Genomic DNA, 15,819 nt, shown 5'->3' on the forward strand with positions numbered 1-15,819 from the left:
CAACGGTATCTTGCCACTGAAGTTTTACCGTCTTTCCATGATTTGGTTTTGGCACATATTTCTATAGGAGGCATTAAGAACTTTGAGATGAGGAGATAAAAGAAGTTCATAGGCTAAGTCACCTACTTTCTTTGGTCCACAATATCTGGGGAATAACTACTTATACTCCCCTAGAGATAAAGAAATTCTTTTGGTCCGTATTCAAATGAAGACCATAACTGCTTCTTTGAATTCTCTGACTGTCCTCTTCTTATCTGTATATTGTTTCTGTCAATCCTGGGCAGCGTTTATATCTTTATGAATTGCCTGCATCTATTGCTCTAAGTCGCCAAGCATTTGATTGGTCATCTCGACCCTAATCAATGGGTTAGACCTAGTTTAAGCAATCTTGTCCGAGAGACGGACCCTGATTAGATTGGTATGAAGGAATTGGTCTCTGAATTTGGGTTCTAGACTTCCCTGTGCCCTTTTCATGGTAGGAGTCGGGCAGTCTTTTAACTGATGATGACCAAAACCTTGGCATCTAAAACACCGGTTCTCACTTCTGAACTCATTGTTCTGAATCCTTAAAACAGGTGGGCTCCTGATAAGGTATTTTGGGGAAAGTGTCTTCCCTTTTTAAACAAAATCTTTCTTTTATTTTAGAGAGGGAATAATTTTAAGATCAGAAAGGGAGATTCTTACTCCTGTATACCTCGAAGGTTGGGGGGAGGAATCTTACAAACTTCTACCCCACTTAAAAAGGTGCAAGATGTCCTCATCTTGCAAAGTAGAGGATAACTCTTTTTCTTAAGATCCAATTTATTCTGGGTTCCTTATATTCTGGTCAACCCAACAGAATACTGGGATCTATATTCCTTATATAGAACTCATCATTAAATAATAATTCATTTAGATCATATCATTCATACGATAATGGTCCATTAGACCGAAAAATTTCCTTCTGAACATTCCTCCACGGGAATTTCAGTTAAGTAAGTTATCAATTTGTCATCCCTTAACTTGATCTACCGTGACAAGTGTTGAAATTTGAGCTAAATGATGAGCTATGGTGGATCAAACACTAGAATCAACATAATTAACAAAGTGATTAGCGAGTGATTAAGACGTAATTAGTGAATAATTAGCACATAGATTAATGTAGGCATGGATACTCAAAAACCAGCAAATTCTCATTAGGGCTATGCCTCAATTTATAGAGTTTACATCAAGCATCAAATCCCATTGATTTCTCCATGATTCACTCCCTGAATATCTCCACCTCTTGCCTGATTCTCTCCACCTCTTCTCTTTTCCCTGAATATCTCCCAGAATATCTCCACACTCCTAAATTCCCTCATGCTACCCATTATTCTCTCCCAGTAGATTCTCCTAACCTTTTCACAGGTTCTTTCACAATTACATCTCCTCTTTTACAGCCTCTATCCAAGAGCTTGTTCCCACACACACCCTATTCACTTGTATATTTCAACACCTCTCCTCAAGTGAATAATCCTAGTACACCTAGACCCTCTACCAAGTTTGCCTCCCCTTACTTGGTAGTCCGCGACCAGTGTCTACTCCTCCCCTCAAGTTATCTCAGCACACCTGGACCCTGTATCAAGTTTCTCTCTTACTTGACAGTCCGCGACCAGTGCCTCAAGTCCCTAAACTCCATAGTCCTTGACACTCTCTCTCTATGTGTCCAAGGCTACTATAAGTGCCCGCGACCTTGACTAAAGTGCTCACACATACATCTACCACGTGGCCTACATCATCGGTGGCTCAGAGGTGGTTTTACTTTGTTGGGGCAGGTTACATTGGGTTGTGGGGTCTCTCTCTCTCTCTCTCTCTCAGAGATTTTCACATGGCTCCTCACTCTTTGGAGCCTCACATCTTCTCTTGTCTTCAGTCTTCTTCTCGTGGCAGCATCTCTCCACGCGTCCGTCTCTTCTTCCAGTCTTCTCGGGGCAGCTTCTCTTCTTGTGGCAGTTTCTCTTCTCGTGTCCATGTCTTCCTTCAGGTCTTCTTCTCGGTGTGGATCCTCTTCTTGGGAAGAGATATTCTTCTTCTTTCATGGCTGGGGCCATGAGCTCGTCCGTCAGGTCTTTTTGCTCCATGTGAGCAACATGTTTCAATGTTTTGCTGACAGTTCCTTTGGGCTTTTTATGTTTATCTTTTGTCATTATGCAATGCAAACCCAAATTTATGCGGGAGGTCTTACCTCTTGCCTTAATCTGGACAAGGGCAGTGTCTGTTCCCATTTTTACACTGATAAAATGTGCCCAATACATAATGCGTATAGCATCCATTCTTATGCACATTCCAAATGCAACTCTGGCTGTGAATAATCTTGTATTTGAGTGAGATTTACAGGCATTAACCAAGGGTTAAACGCAAAATGATGATTTTCATAATTTTTATCAGCACAATTTTCCAGAAATTACACTAAATTAAGGGTAACCAATTTGTACGGGATGGTTGGAGTATCAAACCAACTCCGATTTGAAATCTGAAGTTATAGGGATCTGTATCAGATACCTAATGGTTAATTTGAACCCTCAATTGCACCAAAGTATAGTGATTAGCACTGATTAATCACTGATTAGCAAATTAATGCTCTGGTTTGTGTGCAGAAAACAGAGTATGCGGGGAGCTCAGATCTGATGCCTTCCACTTCAAATGAGCTCAAATGCTTTCAAAGGCATCAATAGCAATGAGTCTAGTAGAGGATTAAGCCAAGAAACACAAGATTTGACCAAATAATGAAAGCTTAATCTCTGTTTTACCAAAGTCACCTGCAGATTTGATGAAGAGCTTGGATCTCACTGTAGACTTGATGAAATTGATTTCTGTCTTCACCAGCTTGTAGAGCATGCTTGATTACCCCTTGGGCTAGGAGGAATTGAAGCAATTTGATTGGAGCAAGTAGCAATGTCCAATTCACTCAGAAAAATAGGCGCCAGCGATTTTCGTGATTTCTCCTTCGTTTCTACGCGGTTTGATGCGCCGTCTTGCTGAGCATGAAGCTAAGAGTGTTAGCTAGCTTGTGTTAAAATCTCAAGACCTAATGTGATGTGTGCTAAGTGCTAGAGACCCTCCACTGGCTGGGGGTGAAGGGGAAGAGTGAAAGCTTACTAAAAAAATGATTTTTTTGCTAATTATTTTACTAATCCTAATTAATTCACTAATGGGCTCATAAATCTGGTTGATTCTAGGCATGGCTCTGATACCATGTTGAAATTTGAGCTAAATGATGAGCTATGGTGGATCAAACACTAGAATCAACATAATTAACAAAGTGATTAGCGAGTGATTAAGACGTAATTAGTGAATAATTAGCACATAGATTAATGTAGGCACGGATACTCAAAAACCAGCAAATTCTCATTAGGGCTATGCCTCAATTTATAGAGTTTACATCAAGCATCAAATCCCATTGATTTCTCCATGATTCACTCCCTGAATATCTCCACCTCTTGCCTGATTCTCTCCACCTCTTCTCTTTTCCCTGAATATCTCCCAGAATATCTCCACACTCCTAAATTCCCTCATGCTATCCATTATTCTCTCCCAGTAGATTCTCCTAACCTTTTCACAGGTTCTTTCACAATTACATCTCCTCTTTTACAGCCTCTATCCAAGAGCTTGTTCCCACACACACCCTATTCACTTGTATATTTCAACAACAAGTGTTAACAGTAGTAATTTGACAGCACAATCCACTAATCTCATAGTGATTTGCTGAAATCATTATCATCATTCTAGTTTATGAGTATCATCATAGGGACTCGTCCCATTCATCCTCATTGTGGTTTCGCTCAGGTTATTATATTTCAACTAAATTTCAGAAATCATCATTTTTCAATCAGAATCCAAATCAATTCATCAAATAGAATTAAAAATCATATCAACCACATTCGAAATCATCATCTGGATAGCATTAACGCTTATAATTTCAAGTCTTAGATTTACTCGTATATACTGTCAGTAAAGAGCTACAGTTATACTCTTGGTATATACGGGTAGTCATGATACTTGGAACTATAAGATAGATACCATCATGTCTAGGCCTCAAGCACGTCAGGTTTCCATACAATTGCGGTACTTCCATCTGAAAACCCAATTACTAAATTACGAATTTTTGAGTTTGAATATCAAATTGTATGAATTATATCACACAATTACAACCTTTTTGTGTTTCTTGATAAATTTTTGACATATTTGGCTTCTCAGTTGATCTTTATTAGCCAATTGTTCTGATGATTGTATCCTGTGACGTCAAAATACTCTTCCAAGGCTTCCACCCATTTCTCCACAGCCTCGCCCAGGTTCTCCCCTTCTCCTTCAAAGGGTCCTGGGCTGAGTCCTATGAAGAGCCTTGCGAACATCAAGGTCAAGCTCGTCATCTTTAGAGACAGGGTCTGGTTGATGACCACGGTTTCCTCATCTCATGATTCTGCCAAAATTTATATATTATTAAATTTTTATTTTGATATTATTCACGAGATCCTAAGACTTAAGAGTTCGAAAAACAATTTCTTATACAAGACAAGATCTTAATGGAGATCTATGACATATGTCTGATAACAGATTTTTTTTTCTTTATACAAAAGTTGCAATATACAATCATTTATACAACAGGAAATTTTTCACCGAAAAATATTTCTTTATTTATATAAAAGTTGCAATATGTACATAGAGCAACTCGGCTCTGAGTTCAAAATCTCCTCGGGAGACATATAAGAGGACCGTACTGGGCCATAGTCATGCCCTGTTACATAAGTTCTCTAACTGCGAAGGGAGCTATTATTTTCTCCTTAGGGATAAATCGACTAAGGAGTCTATAAATTCGACATGAAAGTCTGAAATTTCGAGGCGTCGAATGATATAGAATGACACCACGCACCATTTTCAGCGTTAACAGGATCATAGCCAATGAGAGATTCTGCCACAGCATTGTACGGTGGTCACAAGGGGCGTGGACATATTGCCCTGCAAACCACTTATGTTGTATTCTCTCCGCTGGGGTAGGAAAATATAAATCCACGAAATGGCGTGCGAGTCTTGCTCGGCTTGTTTGAGTTGAAGCAGAAGAGATGAGATGTTCGAAGGCGAACGTAGTCATATCTTGAGATTGGGTGAGGTCGGGAATACCAGATAAGTAGGGAACTTCCATCTATAAAAAAAAATTCTTTGATTAAAAATTCTTCATTAAAGAGGCTTACGGAATGAAAATACATTATGAAAAATGCTTTTTTTGAATTTTTATTATCAATTTATGATAAGAATTTGCTTATCCGTATTAGTTTTAAACCTGCTCTGATACCAACTGTGAGATCCCTGTCCCCACCATGCGACGGATTCGGGGTACTAGTAGCAGAAGTAGCACTGCATGCGCGGGGCAGGGACCCACACTCGGGGCCTCGTCCCCACGGATATCCAGACAAGAGACTAATCCGTCGGTTTTTCCAAAACCAAACCCGGAAAAACTTCCCTTACCCGGAAAGCACGGGCGATTCCACCAGGATAACTTTTTACTCTAACGTAGTCAAGATCATTACTGATCACGCTAATCCGACTGCACCTATAAAGATACTCGGTCAGATCAAGGCACTTGGATCATTGGGATTAACGCTTTTTCCCCCATCAAGAGGCACAGCCATTGATTCCTATCCATAGAACAATTACTGTCCGGGATTTACTTTATCTATCGTAATAACAGAAATTGAGTCTCGATTTACGGATCCATCAATCTAGCCTAACCCCATCCAGTCCCATGGGTTAGCCAACCGCCCAACCACTGTAGTGATGGGATCCAATTAAGAATTTGGTTAGGTTTTGTCCCGGGTACCAAGGAAAAAATTTCTCAGAAAAATTTTTCGTCTTGAGACAGTGATGAAAAATAGGTTTTAGGACCTCCTCTTCCATGTATGTAAGATACTGGTGGTAGCTTTTGTTAACCCTAGAATTGGGTCAACAACAAGAGAGCTTTATGATCTACATGAAACTTAAAAATCTTACCCTGTAAGAAGTAGTGCCTGAACTTCTTGATGGAGTAGATCATTCCGAGTTACTCCTTCTCTGTGGTGGAGTAGTTTTTTTCCGGTCTAGAAAGCCTCCTTCTTGCATACCCTCCCTCCTATGCTTCCTACATTAGAGTACTGCCAATGCTACATTAAAGGCGTCGACAAACACATGGAACACCATGTCATAGTTGGGACACTGGAGGATGGGGGTTGTGCTGACAGTATCTTCTTGAGATTTTGAAATGCCTCTTGATAGGGTCCGGACCAGATATATTCTGCATCCTTCACCGTTAGGCCTGTACAAGGGCACTGCTACATTAGCTAGGAACCTCATGATGTGCCACTTCATTAGCCCTAGGAATCTTGCAAGCTCTTTGGCATTCTTGGGGGGCTTTTGCTTCACAATGACTGCGGCCTTAGCTAGATCCACCACAAGCCCTTCTACAGACACTGTATTTCCCAAGAGAGATCCATTGGCTACAACGAAGGCACACTTGGCTGGATTTAGGCTTAGTCTGGCCCTCCTACAATTTTCGAGGCACATTATGAGGTGTGTAATGTGTTCTTCTTTCTTCCCGAACACACTAAAGTCATCCACAAACAACCTCATGAAGGTGGTCAGATACTCACAGAATATTTCCTGAACCATCATCTGGAATGTAGCTGGAGCATTTTTCAACCCGAATGTCATCACATTGCTCCCCATTCTGTCACAAAAGTAGTCTTTTTGTTATCTTCCTAGTCCATTCGCACTTGATTGTACCCACTAAATCCATTTAGAAAAGAATATGTTTCATGCCCCGCTATACTGTTCTAGCACGGAATCAATGAAAGGTAATGGGAACGGGTCTAATATAGTGGAAGCGTTTAGTTTGTGGTAGTCAATGCACACCCTAAGCTTCCCATTCATTTTGGAACAATGACTATCGGTGATAGCCATTCAACCCATTCCTGGTTAGTGCACACAGGAGATGGAGGTTTTGAGTTGATTGTGGATGAAGCGGGACACTTTTTAGTATCATGGTCAAAGGTTGTCTTGATCGTCGGCATCAATGCGATGAACCATCGACTAGCTTTTCCCTCTAAGCATAGGTTCAACGCATGTACCTTAGTGGGGGAATTGGGATTTTCAAAGGCTTTACATCTCTGTTCAAACATTTGAATGAATTGAACAGGGTCTGTTGTTCCGTCGAATTTGCCCATAATTTTAGAAATTTGTATGGCGGTATTTTTGTATGAGTCACTAAGGCCGTATATGAGTGCTCTTATTGGGAGAGACTCACTAAGTCCTTGGGCTACTCCCCTTCCTAGACTAGTATAGTCCAAAGGTGTGGGCATCGAGGAAAGGGTTGGTACTTATAGGATTTTTGGAGATGTTAGGTAAGGGACCAAAGCTCGGTGGGATCGAAGTGACAAGGGGTGTAAACCCGATGACACGCTTGTTACTGGTATGGCCAATGGTATTGGGAGGTGAATTTGTGGCATATATCTCAATGGCTCAAAGATGTTAGCCACCATTGGGTTCAGTCCTTGTGTGATTCCTAGCAATATCTCTATCATGGCCATGTCAGAGTGCCTAAATGCTCCTTAATGAGCAAACATATATATATATATATTTGCTTTTTGTATTCTCCCATAGCCCCTTACAGCCTCAAGAGACTTGGCATACTCTTTGTTGGGTCAAGTCCGCCGTTCGCCCTAATTAGCTTTTTCGCTACACGTGAACCTTAGAGATAATTTTCTAAAAAACGCGTATGCTAGTAACTTCTCACATGGAAGAGGAGGTCCTAAAACCTATTTTTCATCACTGTCTCAAGACGAAAAAAATTTCTGACAAATTTTTTCCTGTTTTGCAGCACGTTTTTGAGGGTGTTCCAAAAGGAATTTTTAAAAATTCTATATGAGGTAGTTGTAGTATTTTTTGAGTACTACAACTTTGTTTCCCTGAGTCGTCCCTGCTTCTGTCGTTTAGACCTTCAAAAAGTAGCCCGAATATGGCCCGTTGTCATTTTTGTGCTATTTTTGCGATTTTTCGTGGTTTTGGGCTATTTTTTGCCTGGATTTTCGGGTCGAATTTTGAGGCTGTTGTGGTCGAAGGACAAAATGGTCAATTTTGACTTTGGATGGCTGAGTCCAAAGTCGAAGAGCTCAATGTCAACTTTTCGATGAGCCCTAGAGCGCCTTCATCGGATATACGGTTTAGGAGATATGGGCCTCCAAACATGGGTGTTTTCAAAAGTCTCTTTTTTTTGGCCAATGGACCTCTTTTCACGCTGACGGACTTGATTTCTTTTTTGTTCTCGTGAACGAAGGGTCTAACGCTGTGAACCCTTATCGGTTCACGTTGTGAACCGGACTTCACAAAAATATTAGATTTGATTTTTTTTGCACGCGGCTCCCGAGGGTGTGAACCCTTAGGCCGTGAAGTTGCAGAAAACAGTTCACGCAATGAACCGGACTTCATGGAACTATTAAATTCAATATATATTTTTTTTTACGTGCGGTTCCTAAGGGCGTGAAACCTTAGGCCGTGAAGTTGTAGAAAACGGTTCATGCTGTGAACTGGACTTCACGAAACTATTAAATTTGATTTTTTTTAATGCGTGTGGTTCCCAAGGGCGTGAACCCTTAGGTCGTGAAGTTGTAGAAAACGGTTCACGCCATGAACCGGACTTCACGTAACTATTAAATTCAATTTTTTTTTGGGAGTCTAGTGGGAAATACGAATTTCCCTTTTTGGGGGGAATATTTTTTGAATTTAAAATGAAGGAGATATGGGCATTTTTCCAAAAAGATAAGTGAGAATAAAAAAAGTCAACCTTTTAATGACACCCCTTACACCCTTCATAAATGACCCCCAAAATGGACAATTTGACAACTCATGAGCATCTACTCATTGAATGCTCATTAGCCTTAATGAGTTATGTAAAAAAAAGTGATTAATAATTAATGCAATGTTAATCTTTTCACTAATCTTTCCCTCTTTTATACTAGTCAAAGACTCTAATTAACCACATCCCTAATTAATTCACACAATTGAGCACATCATTGGATAGAGCAAGGGAATGCTAATCTTTGTGCATCAAAAATTGTGTAAATTAATCTAAAATAGGGGAGTAATTAGACTCTTAATTATGGTCTCCTCTTTTAAGGCAAAATTAAGCAAAGAGAGTCAAATTTCTCCAATTAACGAAAAAATTGATGTAATTAGGTGTTTTGATGCATCTAGATGCTCTCAAAACACTCAAAAACACCAATTTTGACTACTTATATGATCAATTTAGATCCCAATTAACACATTTTCTAAAAAACAAATTTGTCTCTTGAACAAGATTAAGCACCCTTAATGACAAAAACCAGTCCATTAAGAGAAATTAGTTAAATTCAAGGGTTCTTGATTGGACACTCAACCACTCGGTGAGGTCCTGCACAATCGTAGCATTACATGGGTGGTTGTTTAGCCATTGTATTCATGTACCGACCCTGTGGGATTGGGATAGCTAAGTATATTGGGAACATTTGATTGCCCCTCCATCATGTAGTGGCTTAGAATTTGGGAGGGCGGACTGGTTGGCTCCAGAGGCTCGAAGATGGGACCTTCAAGAACTTCCACCTCATCCCCTTCTTTATAGGTTTACTGGCAAGGCTTGAGGTAGAGCGTGGGCGTGAGAAGCCCTTTGCTGATAGTAGTTTGTGATTTCATGATTGCCCCCTCTTTGGAAATATGTGCAATAGAGGGTGGAACGGGGTCGCAAATGTGGACACTTTGTGTTGTTATGGTTAGCTCGACAAATTGGGCACCATAATAGCTCCCTCTTAGGATAGAGATGGGGTTGGCCAACCCGATCCTGACCTTAGATGGTGCTCCAATGTTGGGTCATTTGCTACATTAATGTAGTGGGCCAATTGCTCAACTTGTTGTCTAGAGGTGGGGACTCCTTGCTCTTTCCATCAGATCTGGTGCTGGTGGTCTTGAATGAGGCTTTTGATGTACCCTCATGGAGTTATTGGGAATGTGTTCCCTTGAAGTTGTCCTGAAGTCCATAGCACTCCTACAGCATTTCTCAAAGGAGTTATGGCCAAGGCATACAAAGAATTATGCGGGGGTACGCTCTCTAGACCTTCCAAAAATATCCCTATTAGCCTTTCATTAGAGAACTTGTCTCTCGCACTACAACAGGAGTGGAGATATTTGACTTTGTTGATGTAAACTCGGATGGTTTCACCATCCTTTTGTTTAACATTATGTAGCTGCTCAAGAAGACTCCATCTGGCTCCTTGATGAGAATATCCAACCTTGAAGGCCTCTTTCAAGGCTTCGAAGGTGGCCTTGTCTTCTCTTTTCAAGGACCTAAACCATTGGCTAGCTTTACCATATAGGGTGAGGCCAAAGGAACTCACCTTAACTTGATCATCCACATGGCCAAACGCTTCACAGATCTGGTTGAGAACATCTCTAAGTGTGGGATGGGATCTCTAGTCCCATTGAACTTAGTGATTAGTTTCGAGATGTTTGCGGGTTTGTTCCGCTATTGTCTTGGTGTCTTGGTATTGGTTGAGCTGGTACTGGGGGGGCGTGATGCCAATAGCCACCCCCTCCCTATTTCTATGGCTATTCTCAACATTTCCGGTGTTAGACCTGCCATGGTTGGAGCAGGTGCTAGTTGGGGAATGATGGGTGAAGGAGCTGGGCCAGGCGGATAGTAGACCATCGGAGGTCCTTGTCTCATGGGGGTGGATTAGGTTGTGCCTCATGTGGCCCCATGTGGTACCCTGGGTATACTCATCGAGGTGGGTATTGTTGATATGCAGGTGGCCTATGTTAATGTGACGGGATTAGGCAGGCCCTTTCTCTCTAATACGAAGTTTCGGGCCCTTGGGGAGTTGGATTTGGCCGTGGGTTTAGTATGGGTCGCTAGGCTCAATATAAATCGGCTTCTCCTGAGACAAGCATGGCTCTCCAGACTGGTGGATGAGTCTGGGTTTGATGGATCTCACTTTGATCTATTTTTTTTCTAGGATCTAGAGGCAGCATGGGCTTTCTTTCCTGTTGGTTTTCCATACCTCTCATCCTAGGATGTGGCTCTTCTAACCGTGTGTTTCCTAGGATAAAGTTACGGAGCCTCAAAGCAAGGCTTCTATGTGAATGTCTAGGAGAGGTACGGTCTTGCTCCTGGACAGGTGGTCTGTCCATACACTAAGCCTCAAGTTCTCTAGTTTTGAGGTTAGGAGTATCTCATCTCTCGTGTTGGGATGATCTTCGCTCACTAGTGCTCTAGTAAAGAAGCTCTCATGGCATGATACGATGGAAGGGAGAACCCTGGTCCAAATTCACCTATTTTTTCTAGGCCTTTTTCCAATGCTCACTATCAACCATAAGCATAGCATTTCCAGTGAAAAAATTTGCTTCTTCTACAACCATTTGCACATCTTCAAGCATGGTCCCTCGAAAGCTCTCATGCAAGGTTATTTGATGCATATTACCATTTACATCCCTAGTTTTGCATTTTAACAATGCACTACCATGCTCCACATGCACCGATGCTTTGCTGCTTTTGTGGTTTGGAGTGTTGCTTGGTGTTTCAATTTCTCTTGGTGTGCGGATTGTTTGAGTCTCTCCTGCCACTATATCTTCAACCTCCAGTGACATTGCGCACAATCTTTTTGCATCTCTCTTTTAAGATTCTTCTAGTAATCGCTTAGCTACTGCATTGGTACTAGGATGTGTACATTTGTGACATGCCTTCTTCGCACTACCAAGGAAATGATCCCTCCCACTTGATTTAACAGTGTGACACAAATTGCACTCCCATTCAATAAATCGATTGTATATATTTGTTACAAATTGCCACACTAGACCACGTATTTTTTCTTTTGCCCAAATTAGGACAAAATAGCCCATATGCAACTAAAATACATTGAAATGAGGACGCAAAATAAACTTATTTTTGACCAAAATGCTCTATATAAAACTATATCAAGGACTAATCTTTGCCCAAGATAGGACAAATAGCCCAATCAGTGCACATGCTACTAACTTATACACCCATGTAGTCCAACATAAGACTTATGGCTCATGAAGCAAGACACACTTATCTTAAACCCTTAAAACGTAAAGCTACAGCATGATATTCAGGTTGAGGATTACCTTTTACTTGGTCAATAGAAAGTAACCCAATCGATGCACATGTTGTCCTTAACCACTATGCCTGTTGGATATCCAAATCAAGAACCAATTCCAGTCCAAAGTCAATAAACTAAGGACCAATGGCTCAATCAAAAGATATCCACAGGTAAATCCACAAGGAAAGTTGCCACACCGAACACTAGGATGCACTCCCCATGTGATTTTCCCTTAATGACATCAATTGGGCTATGCTTATAAAAAAGGAAATACCCCGCCGCCGGGGTTTTTGCATAGCCCGCCGGGCTCGTCGGGGTATGTAGAAATGCCGCCGAGGTTTACGAAATTCTTGTCGGGCTTTTTGCATATCCCCACGGGCCCTATAGGATATGGATGAACCCCGGTGGGATTACCTACTCCTCAATCAAGTAATATTCATTATTAACGTAATGTACTAGAGTTAATAACAAGAGTTATTAACATGTTATTGTTCACGTGTGAAATCCATGGCTATGGGTAATATTACATGAGACTATATGGGTGGGAAGTGGTGAGGTCAATCATACTGTATGGCACTACGTTTACTCAACCAATAGAGAAAAAAATTAGTTCTTAATCTTAGTTTTCTCCGTTCGAACTTAAGATACGTGATTGTGGTTTTTACATGGAACTTTCTCCGAGACCAAAAAGGAAACTTCATAACAAACCGAGTCAATTCTCTCAAGGTGCAACAGCACCCTGTGCTAAAATCCGCTGTGCGTCTGTTCATTGATTTACGCAATAATCAATCAATTTCAAGGGCGCGTAGCGGGCAGCATAGCAGTCCAGTCAAGCCTGCAAATCAAGGGCGCGTAGCGTGCATAGCAGTCCGGTGACTGCAGTTAAGCAATCCATCCTTCAGCTGGTCAGTTACGCCTGACTGACTCACAATTCTGAGCTTTGCGCAGGAGATAAAATGTGCAATGCGCAAGCGGAAACAGCTCCTATCGCAGTCCACAATCAATTCTGAGCTTTCCGATCAGTACTCAATCAAGAAGACACTGCAGCGCTTCGTTCCAACTGTTCCAACTGCAATACACGCTAGGGTTCCGTTCCATTCAGCTGTTAAACGCAAGATGTGGCGCGTAGCGAGGGCGTCCGAGTACCTGGCCATCACGGGCTTCCGCATTCCGGACGTCAAGCTGGCCAAAAAGGCGTGGGTTCTTCCCGGCCAGCGTTGCAACGTCTTCGACATCACTCCCGTCAACTACACCTTCGACTTGCAGGCCATGAGCGCCGAGAAGCTGCCCTTCCTGCTGCCCGCAGTCTTCACCATTGGCCCCTCCTATCACGACCCGGACGCCCTTTGCAAGTACGCCAAGCTTGTGGCTCCGCTGCAGCACGACGACATCCGCTCCAACCGCCTGCAGGAGCTAGTGCAGGGCATCATCGAGGGGGAGACGCGTGTCCTTGCGGCCGGCATGAGCATGAATGAGATTTTCAAAGGCACTAAGGACTTCAAGCAGGAGGTCTTTGAGCAAGTGCAAGTGGAGCTCAACGAGTTCGGCCTGCACATCTACAACGCCAACGTGAAGCAGCTGGTGGACGTCAAAGGACACGAGTATTTCTCGTACCTCGGTCAAAAGACGCAGCAGGAGGCGGCTAACCAGGCCAAGGTGGAGGTAGCAGAGGCTCGGTATAAGGGCGATGTGGGTGCCAAGGAAAGGGAAGGCCTCACGCTACAAAACGCTGCCAGGGTGGAGGCCGAGACCAGCATTTACGGCACGGAGCAGGCAGCGCTGGCCAGGCAGCAAGAACTCAAGGTGGACGCGCAGACGAAGATATTCCAAAACTCTAAAGAAGCGGAGATAGCTGAGGCGGACGCGGCTCTAGCTACCAGATCGGCCATGTGGGCACAACAAGCAGAGGTGGCGAAACTTGAGGCGAACAAGATAGCCGCCATCCGAGAGGCGGAGCTTGAGAAGGAGGTGCAGCTTCGACGTGTGGAGGCAGAGACCGAGCGGCTCCGTGCGGCCCACCTCGCACCAGCTGTCGTATTGTACGAGGCCGCGATGCAGTCTGCAAACGCTGCCCTTTACGAGAAGCAGCGTACCGCAGATGCAACTGCTTACGAGCAACAATGCGTAAGTAAATCTTGCCAGCTTGAAGCGGACGCCACCCTTTACGCCAGGTTGAGGGAGGCAGATGCCAAGCTCTACACTTGTAAGCAAGAAGCGTTGGGAGTCGTCGCCATGGCTGACGCTCAGGCCACCTACGTGCGCACAATGCTCGACGCCTTCAACGGTGATGCTACTGCTCTGCACGATTACCTGCTTCCCGATCGCCGTGTGTACCAAGAGATGGGCCGCATCAATGCCGATGCCATCCAAGGGCTCGCCCCAAAGATCTCTGTCTGGTCCACTGGTGATACAAGTCCATCAAAAAGTGATTCTGCCATGCGTGAGATGTCCAACGTCTTTAAAACCATCCCACCACTCGTCACCACCATTCGCGACCAGATCGGCGCCTCTCCCCTTCCTTGGCTTGCATCCATCCCTACACCACCGGTTGATGGCTCCTCCCAGAAACTAAACGAGTTCAGCTAGCACATACTAACCATTCTTATTTTGGTTCTGTGGAGATAATAACCACTCTAAATCCCTACAATAAAGGGGCTTCTTGTATATGTCCTAATGGGTTACCTTCCACCGAGAATCTTTACCATAAAAATCATCAAAAACTTTCTCTCTCCCTCATTATGTGTCGAACCAAGGGACTCGTGGTTCATGCTTGGAGCCACACAAGAATAACGGAAATCCAAAAGTAAAAAATTGTGCAAGGGCGACTATACCTGCTTATATAGTCACACATGTAGCCTCGTGCGATGTGGTTATGGGCGACTATAGGTGCTTATGTAGTCACACATGTAGCCTCGTGCATAGCTGCGTGCATATCCTCGTGTATAGTCATGTTGTAGACTTCAACACAAAAAAAATACAAATGTGATGCAATTTAAAAACATAGAAGCATAAACAAATGGGAATGCCCTAAAGAAAATATAAATGAGAGTGAGAATAGAGGCCGTACAAAATAGACTGAAGACCTAAACATAGGAAAAAAACCATAAACATAGAAGCATACAACATAAGCATAAATGTAGAAGTATGCAACCAAATCATAAACATACAACAAAAAAGCTTAAAAGAATCAAACATTGTGAAGTTACCAAATGACAAGTTACAAAGTGGAAGAGAATAAAATCATCGCTTATACTGATCATACTGATCACTATCTTTTAATTCTAGTCTCTCCTCTCACATATTTTGATTGTTATCGCCCCTTGCAGTGTCATTCTCAACCCTCACTTTTCTATTGTTTTGAAATTACTTTTCGATTGCACATGGCCATAATTCGTAGTAACATGATACTAAAGCACAATAAATACAGTTTATAAAAACAAAGAGGTTGCAGGTTTAGGACTTACTTTTGCCATGCTTAACAACTAGCGTCAAATAAATAATACTCCATCCTTCTTTTCCTGCATCCTTTCAAAGAGAGCTTCCAAGCCTCACTATCATGTAAACTCATATTCATGTTGCGAAGGGGGGTGGGGGTGCAGTCCATTGCTTCAAGCTAAATTAATACATTTAAATGAACATTAATTTTAAGTTATTATTGGAGTTTTCCCACATCCTCTAAGGGTCGGTG

The 15,819-nt window shown here is 42.5% G+C and overlaps 1 pseudogene; it reads left to right on the top strand.

Moving 5' to 3' along the window:
- The first annotated feature begins 13,203 nt into the window (after positions 1–13,203).
- LOC147606220 (flotillin-like protein 1 pseudogene) lies at positions 13,204–14,825 on the top strand (annotated as a pseudogene).
- Positions 14,826–15,819: the final 994 nt, after the last annotated feature.

Source organism: Cibotium barometz, chromosome 58 (genome assembly GCF_041138505.1).
Source record: "Cibotium barometz isolate CiBa-2024 chromosome 58, ASM4113850v1, whole genome shotgun sequence".
Taxonomy (NCBI): domain Eukaryota; kingdom Viridiplantae; phylum Streptophyta; class Polypodiopsida; order Cyatheales; family Cibotiaceae; genus Cibotium; species Cibotium barometz.